The 13,814-nt window shown below is 32.9% G+C and overlaps 1 pseudogene; it reads left to right on the top strand.

The window, feature by feature from the left end:
- Window positions 1-8,297: 8,297 nt before the first annotated feature.
- On the top strand, window positions 8,298-13,360 carry LOC142539424 (sister chromatid cohesion 1 protein 3-like; annotated as a pseudogene).
- Window positions 13,361-13,814: the final 454 nt, after the last annotated feature.

Raw genomic sequence — 13,814 nt, 5'->3', positions numbered from 1 at the left:
TATCGTTATTGTTCATTCCTGTGGATTTTCGTTCGATGATTGATCAAGTAATTGCACTTCAGCCCATGAGGTTTGTATGCTTTAAATTAAGTTTGTCCTTCAATGTTTGATTAAAACCGTTAATTTATTTATTTTTGATTAAATATTTGCATATAAAATTTTGATTTTGAACTTCTGTTTAAGGTAAGCGTTGATATAAATTAATTTACTTGAGTATTCGAAAATAAATTATGAATTTATCATAATCTTACGTTTCGAGTTTATGATTAAAATGCTTAATTATGTTTCTATGCATTGTTATTTATTCTTATTATGTTATATTAGGCAAATGATAATAACAATACTTAAAAGTATACCAATAATTATTGTTGTTGTTTTATACAGGTATATATAAAAAAATTAGTAAAACAATTAAAATATTTTACACAAATAATATAAATGTTCTTATTATAAATATTGTTAATTTTTTTTTAACTACTTAAATATAAATAAATATTACAATTAATTTCATTTCTTATTATTTTATTTGAAAAGTGTAGTATCAAAACTTGTTATTATAAAAATTATTATTTATAATATTATTAACTTATAAAATACAACTAAGAAATTCAATTTTTGTATTTTAGAATAATAATCAACTTTGTTTTAGAAAATAATAGTAATACTTATATTTATAATTATTATTGATGTTGTTTTATATAGGTAGTATATAAAAACTTAAGTATTACAGTTAATTTATTTTACGCAAGTAATATAAAATTTATCATTATAAATATTGTATTTTTGTTCTTAACTTATTAAACACAAAATTAGTTGTATAATTAATATATTTTATTATTATTTTATTTCACATGCGTATTGTGAAAACTTATTATTATAAAATATTATTTTGTTATCATTAACTTGTAAGATACAAATAAGAAATACGATTTTTTATTTTAGAATAACAATAATACTTATAATTGTAATTATTATTGTTTTTGTTTTATTTAGGTATGTTAAAAAAATAAGTATTACAGTTGATTGATTTTATACAAATAATGTAAAATCTATTATTATAAAAAAAATTTGTTCTTAATTTATTAAATAAAAATAAGTAGTATGATTTGATTATTAACTTTATTTGTATTTAGCTATGACCGTTTATTTATTTTACAGAACTAATATAAAATTTATTATTATAAAACATTTATTAAAAAGGTATGCATTTAAATGATTTTACTATTAATTTTTTTGTCTATATAGTATGAAATTGATTATCATAATTATTTTTATTATTATTAACTTATTAAAAAAATATTTTTATTATTTTTATTATTATTGATAGTAGTAGTATAGTAAAACAAATTTAGCATTATCATCATTATTATTATAATTAAACCTAATATAAAAAAAGCATATGTAAAAATTAAACCTAATAAAAATGAAAGCATATGTAAATTAATTTTATCATGTATTATTTTTATGATATTCCACGTTTTGTTATTCAATTGTAATTTTAAAAAAAATTATTATCACCTTTTTATTTTGTGTGATATATTGAATTTTTTTTATAAAAATGGACAGTGTGTCGGTGCTTTTATTCGTATATGGTAATGTTATTATAGAACATCACACTGTAAAATATAGTACCAATGCGTTGAGGGCAACACGAATACCAAGATATATTAATTTTCATGAATTGAAAGAAATAGTGTACCGTCTGACAAATATTGATAGTTCAAAATTTAAATTAAAATTGTTAACACAATATTCCTACATGGATAAGTCACATTGTGTAGAAGTGCATCTTGACATCAATGATGAGAACAATTTACAGTTTATGCTGGATTCTATTAACGAAATGTGGTGTATTGAATTGTATATTGAAACGGATTTCATTAAGCATAATGTACATGTTGAGGTTCCTGAATCATACATTCCATGTATAACTGAAGGGTTCAATTCGATGGGATTTAATGATGAAGCTAGTACTTCCGCTGCTGCTTTTTTTTCGAACCAATAGATGAAAATCGATTTAATTCGGATGATTGGACTGGGGGATGAGATCGGTATATTACTGACACCGTAGAAGAAAATGTTAGTTGGCGATTTCCGCACGAGGATGGGATTCTGGTGCAAGAGGATGGTACTTAGTTGACACAAATCATGCAGGTTTCGATTGTTCACTGAGTGCACATCCTACTGGATTGGGTCATGTACCGACACCTGTCGTACCTAATGAACAAAGATCATGTGAGTTGTCATTAGATATTCACCTTGACGCTAATGAAATATTTACTAAACTTGATACAACTACAAGTGAAACAGATGAATATGAGCATGACGAAAATGCCACATTTGCTGATATTGGTCCATCTCATACCGACACCAGTGATCATTTGCATGCATATCCTTTTGAAGGCATTTCAAATCTTGAACACCGACCCAATGCATTACCATTATCTGTCCAGCCTGTCGGTCTATCTTTATATGACGTACCTCAATTCTTTAGTACAATATATGATGAGCAATGCCCTGATTCTGTTGGAATTCCATCTGCATCGAATTTGAGTTATTACAACGCAGATAGAGGAGTCATTAAGTTTGTAAGACTTTAAAATAAAGATGACTTTATTAATTTTATATCATTAAGTTTGTAAGACTTTAAAATAAAGATGACTTTATTAATTTTATATCATATGTTGTAATTATTACCTTGCTCCATATGGTGGAATTGGAAGAATACTATCACCGCTATTTTGATTTTCATGTCGCATTATTAGGTAGTATCTTAAGCGGTCAGGACATAAAGGAGTCATTCTAGACCATGCCCAAATCTATAAAACAATTGAGTTTCATAAATGTGTACCAAAGAATAGTATATATTCAAATTAAAAATGTAATCAACATACCTGTAAAATGTATAAAGGACCTGCGCTTTCTTGTTTTCCTGATCCAGATGCATGACACAACTCATGATATAAATATGCAAGTACAGTGCTTGCCCAACTATAACTACGAACCTTATGCCGTACCGAAATGTTCGGTATCGGTATTGGTATGAAATATTTTTTTTTCGGTATTTCGGTATATACCGAAATACCGAAAATAATTTATTATTATTATTTTTTTAAATTTAAGTTCGGTATACCGAAAATGTTTTTCGGTATACCGACATTTTTTCGGTATACCGACAAAATTTCCGGTGTACGGTACCGGTATGAATTTTTTCCATACCGAAAATTCGGTATACCGAATGTGCGGTATACCAAAATTTCGATATCGGTATCGGTATGGAAAAATTGTATACCGATATTTTCGGTACGGTATACGGTACCGTAGTTCGGTACGGTATACCGTACCGTACCCACCCCTAAACAAGGATGCCATAAAAACCCATTTCATGTAGACATAACCGAACATGATGGTGTATTAATTCACTTTTCCACAATTTTCAAATTAAATTATCTTATCTACGTACTCTTGGGATGTTATCCAAGTTGTTAGGTGTAATAAAACTAGACATAAATTATTTTAACATTTTTTTAAAAAAATAAATGATAATGAAAATTTATCAAAAGTTTCTAAAAGGAGTCAGATTTACCTATGAATATCCTGCCCATGAATAAGGTTAGAACGATTTTGAAATTTCTTTACAAAAATAATTCTTCATAATGATTACTTTGAACAAGTTTGAATTGAGCTTAGTCATACTAACTGAATCAAATTCTTGAATTGTTCAGCAGGTGAAGGTGGATATTTAGTCTTCATTTAATGATCCAAACTACAAGATGTCGATAACCTATTTTCTTTGTAGTTTTAGAGACTGGTGAAGGACCTTAAGGAGAATGTAGTTATTGCATATATTGAGTATTGAGTAAAGTTCGAGTGGCCCTTTTTTGGACTGTATAATATATGCTATTCATTCACTCATTTCGGTTGGCATTAGTGCCAATTTAAGTTGGGGTGGCAAAATAAGTATGAAACTCATTTTTGGCATCATTGAATTGAAGTTTAGCAATGATGTTTAGAGTATTATATTGACAGAAAGTCATCAGACTCTCCTCCACATGTTTCTAGAGCCTTCAATTTGTGCTTCTACATAATTTTTTATGCCTGCTTGACAGCATTTGATGCTAATGGAAAGTAGTAGACAAAAGAAGGGTAAATATTTTGGAAATTATATTCCAGTAGGATATAAACATTACCAACTTGCACAATTTGGGTGAGCTTATCAAGAAGCACAATTTGAAATAGATATGTTTGAACACAAAGTGGGAAGTTTTCAGTATTTACCATTTTACATTCTGGTCCAAATAACATAACATTTACAATGCTGTGTTTGTAGGTCATGTATGATGAGTACTCGGGAAGGAGCCGAAGATTTGCATTTGTAACTATGAAGTCGGACGAGGATGCAAATGCTACTATTGAAAAGCTTCACGAGACAGTAAGATTATCTGTTTTTAAAGTTTTATGAGCATGCATTGAACAATAGTTATCGATTTGGTGTATGAGCTTTGCTTAAATTTGTTCCACACTCTTTTCTCTTAGGAAATTGGAGGACGGACGGTTGGCATCCTCAGATGCATCTTTTCTTCAAGTGGAAGATTCCAAATTCATTGACAGTCCCTACAAAGTTTGTGTGGGCAATCTTGCAAAGAGTGTAACTACAAAAACACTGAGACTTTTTCTCAGAAAAGGGGAAAGTTCTCAGTGCAAAGATATCCATACTTCCGAGGACATCAAAATCCAGTGGATATGGCTTTGTTACCTTCTCTTCAGAGGAGGATGTGGAAACTGCCATATTTGTCCGAAATAATGCGGTGGGTGGTAGATTAAATTCTAGGATGAGCTTATGGCATTCCAGTTATTCGCACACGTGACACGCTAACGAAAATTATGTTGCAGTTTGATAATTTTAAATCTTAGCTAGTTGTGCATCCTCACTCCATTTTAATGTCCTATATTCAAGGGAATACTCAATTACATCTTTGAAATTCTTCTATTCTCTCTTGTATCCTATGTTGTTTGCATGTTCTCGGGGGTCAGAAGATTTGGGTTAATAAAGCATAGGATTGCCCGCGGATAGCAGCATTTTGTATCTGAAATTGCATTTGATTATGCTATAGAGATTTAGACATTTAACATTGAATGAATCAAGAGTTAAGGCTAGAGTTTGATAATCATCAGACAAGGTAAAATTTTATGTGTTTTTGGAAGCTGTAATTTCCCGGATATCTATTGAGAAATGAAGCTCTCAGCTTCTACAAATGAAACCAAAATTTATTATCTGAAAAATGTTTCTGAAAGTTATAGTACAAAGCTCCTAGCTAGTCTATTTATACTATCCAACTTTTGAACTAAAGTTGCTATATGGTAAAGCACGTTTTAACACTCCCCCTCAAGCATAGAATAGATCAAGTATTCCAAGCTTGCACGACAGATATTGATGTTGGCTCTTGCTCAATGCTTTTGTAAACAAGTCCGCTGGTTGTTGATCTGTAGGCATATACGACGTCTCGATTAGCTTGTCTCGAATCTTTTCTCGAACTAAATGGCAATCGATTTCTTTATGCTTTGATCTTTCGTGATACAATGGGTTAGCTGCAATATGTAACGCTGCCACGTTATCACAATATAGCTTTACTGGAAGCTTCAATTTCATTCCCATGTCTCTTAAAATTTCAACAATCCAAACCACTTCACAAGTTGTGTTTGCCATTGCCCTGTACTCAGGCCTTTGCGGATGATCTTGAAACCGTGGACTGTTTCTTGGTTTTCCAAGATATCAGAGATTTACCCAACTTGATACAATAACCAGTCACTGATCTTCTACTCATAGGACATGTGCCCCAATCAGAATCACAAAATGCTGTCAAGGAGAGTGAACTCTGGGAAGAAAGTAGGATTCCATGTCCTGGTGCACCTTTCAAGTACCTCAAAACTCTTACAGCCGCTTCCATGTGAGATGTTTTAGGGTTATGCATGAATTGACTCAGCAATTGTACTGTAAAACATATGTCTGGACGTGTGACTGTTAGATATATCAACCTCCCAATCAATCTACAGGTAAGAACCAGAATCATCGAGCAATGGATCAAGCGAACTCTTCTGTCCAATGTTGTCATCATATTCTTTTGTAGTTAGCTTCAGATTTTGCTCCATAGGCGTGTTAAAGACTTTAGCACCAGCAAGCCCTGCTTTCCGAGATGAGTTCCAAGGCATATTTCCTTTGATTTAAACAGATTCCATCCTTTGACCGAGCGACTTCAATTCCAGAAAATACTTTAAGGTTCCCAAGTCTTTTATCTTTATTTTCGAATTCATCGCACAACTTGCCTAAGCTTCGAATAGTAAACAGAGATAGAGCTGTTACCTTGCACTAACTGTCCGATCTCCCGATGTAATGTAAAAATTCTGGAACCATTCACCTTGTCGAAACGTTCCTGTAGACCCTCCCAAACAGTGGCTGCATCAGTGGAGTACACAATGCCCCCAAAGATTTCCTTCTATACATTGTTCATTAACCAGGATAATACGATAGCATTGCATCGCTCCCACTGTAAAATAGTATTGGCTCCAAGTGCAGGTCGAGAGCAGCTACCATCAATGAAGGCTAATTTGTTTTTGGCGCGTAAGGCAATAACCATCGCGCGGCTCCAGATTCCATAATTGTCAGTGCCGATGAGCTGCTCATTGATCAAATTAAGACCAGGAGTATCAGATGGATTCACATACAGAGGATCATATGTATCAATTGAATGGGTGTTCGATCCCCATGGTGAAGCAGAAGTAGAAGCCATTACAAAAAAATTGAGAGTTGAATCTGGAAAAAAAAGGAGAAAGAACAATCGATTCACTTCGATTGATTGGTAAAATCAAGAGAATAAAGCTCGAGCTGAAGATCTCAGAACTCGGCATTTAGTTGCTCTGATACCATATTGAGAAATGAAGCTCTCAGCTTCTACAAATGAAACCAAAATTTATTATCTGAAAAATGTTTCTGAAAGTTACATATAAAGCTCCTGGCTAGTCTATTTATACTATCCAACTTTTGGACTAAAGAACAATATATCATCAATAGTTTTTTAAATTCGAAAGTACATATTTTGTCATAAAAAATTTAGTGAGGCGATCTCGCGAGTTAATTTTATGAGACAGATTTTCTGAAAAAATATTAGTTTTTACGCGGAAAAATATTACTGATTATTATAAATATGGATAAAGTAAAGATCCTTGAGCTCGTTTCACGGCTAAAGTTCTGTGACTCCGTGTCATCAACTAATATTTTGTAATCATATCGGTTGACAATGAGAGTTGGATTTGAATGGTTGAGATTGGTCTAAAAATTCGAGTTTCAAAACAAGCTTGGTTGATGCTCAATAAAATTCAAGTTTTATATTTTCAAATTTATTATTAAAATAGCATATTATATATAAACAAAATTATTCATTTGAAAGTAATTATGTCCTCGTTAACTTTCTCTCAAATAAATCCGTCGAAAAGGCCAGTTAGGTGAAGATGAGATTAAATTAAAAATCTTATAAATATTTAGTCAATATTTAGGGTTTTTTTTAAATATGTCATATAATTGTGAAAAAGAAATACTAATAATTGTAAGTTTTTTGAGAATTTATTTATCTAATTTTGAATTTATCGTATGTATATATGATTCTACGTATTTTTTGATGTTAAATATTAAAATTATTATATAAACTGAAAAGTATTTTTAAATTTTTTTATGACATTAGAAACACATTACTGCTACTTTTTTGTTTTAATGTGTATTGAGTAAATCAACACCCAATTCACTAGGAGTAGGTCTCTTGCGAGACGATCTCACGAATCTTTATATGTGCTACAGATTAATTCTAATGATATTCACAATAAAAAGTGATATTCTTAGTATAAAAAGTAATATTTTTCATGGATGACCCAAATAAAAAATCTGTCTCACAAAATACGACCCGTGAAACCAAGTCACACGAGTTTTTGTCATTTAGTAGTATGCAAATAGTGTTAGTTTGATAAACGATTTATACTTTTTTCATTTTTACTCCAACTAAATTTGATTCTTTTTTAAAAAAATATAATATATATCTTTTTTAAAAATTATGATAATTTTTTTTATAAAATCATTTCAAGATCAATTTTATGTTATATATTTTTAATCTAATTTAAATTATAAAAAATATTAATTTTCGATGCGACACAAAATAAAATAAAAGAAAGCATTCGTGACAAACCAAAATTACCTAAATACCCAAATCAGCAGCCCTATTTTGTAATGAACAATTTCGGAATATTTTACCAATTTCGCGCCTCTTCTCCTTTCCCGCCCCACCGTGGTAAAACCCCGCAATTTGCACGCACATTCACTCAATACACACACAAGCACCACCGATATACATATATGCACAGCGTGTATATATATATGATTGGATACATACATCATTATCTCGTACGAAATCGAAGGCGGTAGCCGGAAAAGAATATGTTTTTCTCGCATACATTCTTGGCCAGGAAGGGGCCGTTGGGCACGGTTTGGTGCGCCGCCCATTTGCAGCACAAGCTCAAGAAATCTCATTACACCTCCACTGACATTCCATCTAGTGTTGGTCCGTCCCTATCTGTACATTTTATCCATTTATTTATGGTCGATTAACAATCATCATTTGTGGGTTTTGATTGAAATCTATCAGACTTTGATAAGAAAGCTGACTTTTTTTTATTTATTTTGGATTTAATATCCGCTGCACTGGCTTTCTCGAAAGATTTAGCATTTTTTATTGAACTGAACGAAGATTAATGAGATGATCGATTTTTAGTTCAATGGGCTTCGGAATCTTCTATAAGGTGACAAAGATTCGATGTTTTAGTTTCATTTTGCTAATCCTGAACTCCAATGGTTTTCTAGAATTTGATGTTTTCTATTATTTACTTTATTATTATTTTTTGTGGTAAGATTAGAATATCCTTTTAAAGATTACATTTTGGTTGGTTTAAAGTTCTTATGCCTACAAGTGTAGCATCGAGATTATATTTTATGTATATATTTCGGTATCACGACATTATTTACTTTTTAATTTTCTTGTCGGTTGGAACCTCCAAGTAGAGTTTGATTTGGTATCCCCCTTTGTCTAGATAGAATGTATTTTGTTTGTTCGTCACGATGAGTCAGCTGCGTTCTTATTATTTCAAGTTTCCTTGTAGTCGATGCTTGGTGCATAGTCTTTTAAGAGCATATTTGGTTGTTCAGTCTGCAGTTAATTACGTATGTGCAAGAAGGGATGCTCGGTCTTAATCGATCCTCCACATGTCCATTCCCTTCCGTTCAAATTGTATTATTTGATAGTTTTGATATTTGTTGACGATTCAAGTGTTTGCTGCTTGTTTTACAGAACGGATCATGTGTCCCGAGGTGCCGATAGCGCTAAGAATGTCAGGACATCTTTTGCTCGGGGTCGTACGGATATATTCAAAGCAAGTTGACTATTTCTACGACCATTGTAATGATGTAAGGATTACAATAAATAGGGTCTTTACATATGTCAATGTCAATCTGCCAGAAGATGCCAATCATGCTCCATATCATTCTGTCACTTTACCGCAAACTTTTGATCTCGATGCTTTGGATGTGGATGATTTTTATAAAGACTGGTATGTTTTGATGAAACTTCTTACATCGTCCTATATTAGAAAAATATGCTGATAAATTCAGGAATTTGTTTTTTAGGGGCCAAGATTCACATGTTAAGAGCCAGGATGATATAACGTTGATGGGTATTGATATTTGAATGACTGATTACTTGATGATTTAGGAGTTTCACGTCTTCTCATTTGTTATCCTTTTCCTCCTATTAGTACTGATAGTGAGCCTCTTGAATTTTTATCCAACAGATCAAGTTCCAATTGGGAAAGATCCTTACATTGTCATTTCGTTTAACGAGGTGCCAACAATTTTGTGCAGCCTTTAGTTGGTGAATTGATGCATTTAAATGCTATATTAAATATTAATTCCATTACAACAATGATGTTCTTGTAGGATGACCTCCGAGATTCTTCATCCACACAAGAAAGGTTAGCATCAGAGGCTGTGCCTATGGAGGAGTAAGAATAATACGAATTATCAAAATTTAACAATTCATTGCTTTCTAGTTATGAATCTCTTCAATATTCTTGCAGTGTTCCTCCTCCTGTTCAAATGGATGCAGATACTGGTTATGTAGATCGGTCCCCACAAAGTCCAATAGGTGTTAATGAAATAACTATAGGAAAAAGCAGCCCACAAGATCCGCCGAGCATTGAAATTATGCGTAATGCTAAACATCACGGTTTTCATTTCAATAATTCTCCCATTCTGCCTGATCGTGCTGATCCAGACAGACACCTCGAGGAACAAATCCTGAAAGAAAAACAAACCTATACTCCTGTCAAAGAAGATGCAGTATTTCCAGACGGGCATTCTCTTTCATCTCATAGGCATGAAGAAGAACATTCATTTGAGCACTTGGATACTTTGATAACTTTTGGTGGGTGCAAACCTACGATCATAAAAAATTAGATATATGTTACCCATGTCAATGACATCTGATCCATTGGTTTGCAGTCCACCGGACACCTGAGTTAGAAATCCAAGAAACTCCAGCTGTTGCACAACCAAAAGTTAAAAGGAGAGGAAGAAAGAGAAAGCAGTTTTTCGACGAGTCTACCGTATTCAGTAACCAGTATGGTTTCTTTCTTAAAAGTAATTTGTTTTAGACTCATTTTATATATGTTCCTTTGTAAAAATTTCGGGACCGGTGATATAGGGACATGAAGAATGCATTAAGCGATACAACTGGTATTCGCCGGGTGAAGAAAAACTGTCCTTGTTCTTTGCTTGGCCCGATTAAAGAAGGATGGCGTCTTTTTTGAGCCCTTAATAACTGGTCAGTAGCATTTTTCTTAAATATATTTAATAGATCTGTTAGCTTTGGAAATTATTTTCATTTGAGACAGCTTACTTGAATTTGCAGGATCTTGTGCTGCTATTCAGGATATCTATAAAGAAGACTTAATTACTTCTAAACCTCATTTAATTATCATAGAAAGAGAACACCAAGAGACAAATGTTTCTCAATCTATGCACGGCAATGATGATAATATAGAAATTGAACATCTTCGTTATAATGAGTGTGCATCACCAGAAGGATGTATGCCTTTGTTCTCCAACATCACGCTGCCTTCAACTAGGAGAAGACAGAGAGGCCAGCTCACTCCCAAAAACTCCAACCATAAATTCCAATCAGAACGTCTGGAAACTACAGAAGGATTTGGAACGCTAGCCACAGGAATAAGATTATCTTCTGGACTTCATGATTCAGAAACGAGAACCCCTGAAACATTCTTCGGGGATGGGCTTCATCATGAGCATACAACACTTTTCGATATTCCAGAGCTGTTCAATTCTGCAGGAGTACACCACCCATAACTCTTACAATATTTGCTTTGGACTTTGAACTTGCTTTTCTTGGACTTGGCTGTGCTTTCCTTTTTGTAGTTAGTGAAGCTCTCTCTTTGTTTGACATGATTTTGGTTTTGTGAACTTTTGATTGTATTGTGGGATAAAAAGGTGTATTCCAGAAAATGCTAAAACGTCAGAAATACAAGAATCGCCGATTTTGGTTTTACGCTGGTATCGTCATCTAGATATTATCAAGCTAGGATTACAGTAGTTAGACTATGTTCCTTTTTTGTTATGTAACAGTGTTTTAAGACATACTTAACCTTTCTCTTGAACTACGATCATGCTACATAATCACCTCTTTTTCACCTCGCCATATGAATAATGCACTTGTATCTTTGAAAAATATGGAAACTCTTTTGCATGTTTACATTTGGTTTTTGCCCACTTTAACGAGTTTGGATGAATGAGATTACGTCCTGTTATTCGCCTGTATTTTATTATGTTAGTGATGTGATAGGATGCACTTCATGGACACTCTATCTAACGTGCTACTTTTTTTTCCTGCAGGAACTTGGTTTTCTGGAACAAGATGATAATTCTCCAGCTGGTATTTTTTCAAACAAAAAGTTATTTTATGCTCTCGATTATCAAAATATATACTTACCTGTGGCTCGATAGGATCCCGAGGAAAACTGGATTTCGGTTTGTCCTCAATAAATCAGGGAACCCCAGAATTGCGAGCAATGTCTGCACGAACAAGGTGCATTATTTACCTCCCTAAATCCCTTAAGATTTAGCTGAGCCCCCAAACCAAGTCCAGTAGCATTCATGGATTTATCTGCAATGGAGCTTTTAAATGTTGAAATTTTGTGGGATATGCATGCAGGGCTGTGGCTCAATATTTGAAGAGGCAGTCATCTGCAACCCCTTTTTCAGACAAATCAGGTGAATCATCATCTGGAGATCTCAGTATGAACAAGATTTTGGAAGGTAAACCAAGAAAGATATGTGCTCGAATGTTTTCTGAGACTTTGGTAAGTTTTATAAATCCATGCACTATATACCTGTAATGGGTTTTGACTTGAAACTGAATGCCATACAAAACTAATATCTAGGGAGTCAGGTCTCATTGTTCTGATTACCTATAATTTATATCGGCGTTGACAAATATACCTGCCTCAGCTTTCCTGGGAAACTATGTCTTGATTATATTAAAGGCTAACAATTCTCACTGCTACTTCCATTTCTTCACTTTATGATATGTATCAGATTTGATGTCTACGTCACGTCTTGTTGGTTATGGTTTAGGTTCAATGAAGTCAATATTGTTTGGATTTACTATGCTTTGAACTCGACCCATTTCCCTCAAGTTCCACAATGTTCCCTATAAATTTTGGTACTTAACTCAGCTGTCCATGAATTTATTCCCAGGTTTTGAAGAATTATGGCCTTGTAGATTTGCATCAAGAAGAGGCTTATAATGATATCACTCTGAAGATTACTCATCAACTCTCAAAAGGTCAATTCTCGGGCTGAGAAATCCATGGTAGTCAGTGTAAATAGGTAAGCGATTCTTGTTTTTGTTTACCATATCTCGAATTTACTTGAGTCAAATAAACTGAGCTGTTTTCATTGATCTTTCTGATGATCATCGTATTGTATACAACGCAGCTAAATTTGTATACTCTCCGGATTCCTATGATTCAGAATAACATCAGCAGTTTCAGAATCAACACTCAAGTTAAAGCTTGTTCAATTTTGGGGAATCCGTGTCTATTTTTTTGCAAGATTATTGAGTTCTAACATATAAACTTTGTTATGTGTTTATTCCTGCTAGCCTTTTTAGTAATGTAGACCGGGAACTGGGAAGTATTATCTTCGCACCGTTTTGTTCTATTCTCAATTTGTAATTTCTGATATCTATGGCAGGTAATTTTTGTCTTAATTTATGCGGTTTACATTCTCAACTAAAATAGGTTATATAAGCAACTTATACTTCATTTTTTTTCTTACCGTTCTCAAATTTGTTTGTTCGAGTATTCGAATGGATTTGAAGTCCTTGGATTTAATACATAACAAGCATGAGAATGATTCCTAGACTATTCTCAACATCAAATTGCAGTGATCTAACTTGTCGTCCCGTCTCGCCAATAAACGGGTCGGGAAGTACTAACCCTCCAGAAATTTAAAAAAATATCAATTTTTTTAACAATCATATATTGTTATGAAAAAGTAAAAATTTATGGTAAAAGTAAAAATCTCAAACTCTCAAAATTATCAAACTACACATTTTATAATATTTTTCTCTCAACGCAATTGTCTCAAATCTTTACAAATGGAGATCTATTTATAGGATTTCTTTGGAAAACAATCCAAAAAC

This window comes from Primulina tabacum, chromosome 3 (genome assembly GCF_025594145.1).
Source record: "Primulina tabacum isolate GXHZ01 chromosome 3, ASM2559414v2, whole genome shotgun sequence".
NCBI lineage: Eukaryota > Viridiplantae > Streptophyta > Magnoliopsida > Lamiales > Gesneriaceae > Primulina > Primulina tabacum.
The sequence above is the reverse complement of the archived record's forward strand: the minus strand, read 5'-3'. Positions and strand labels throughout refer to the sequence as shown.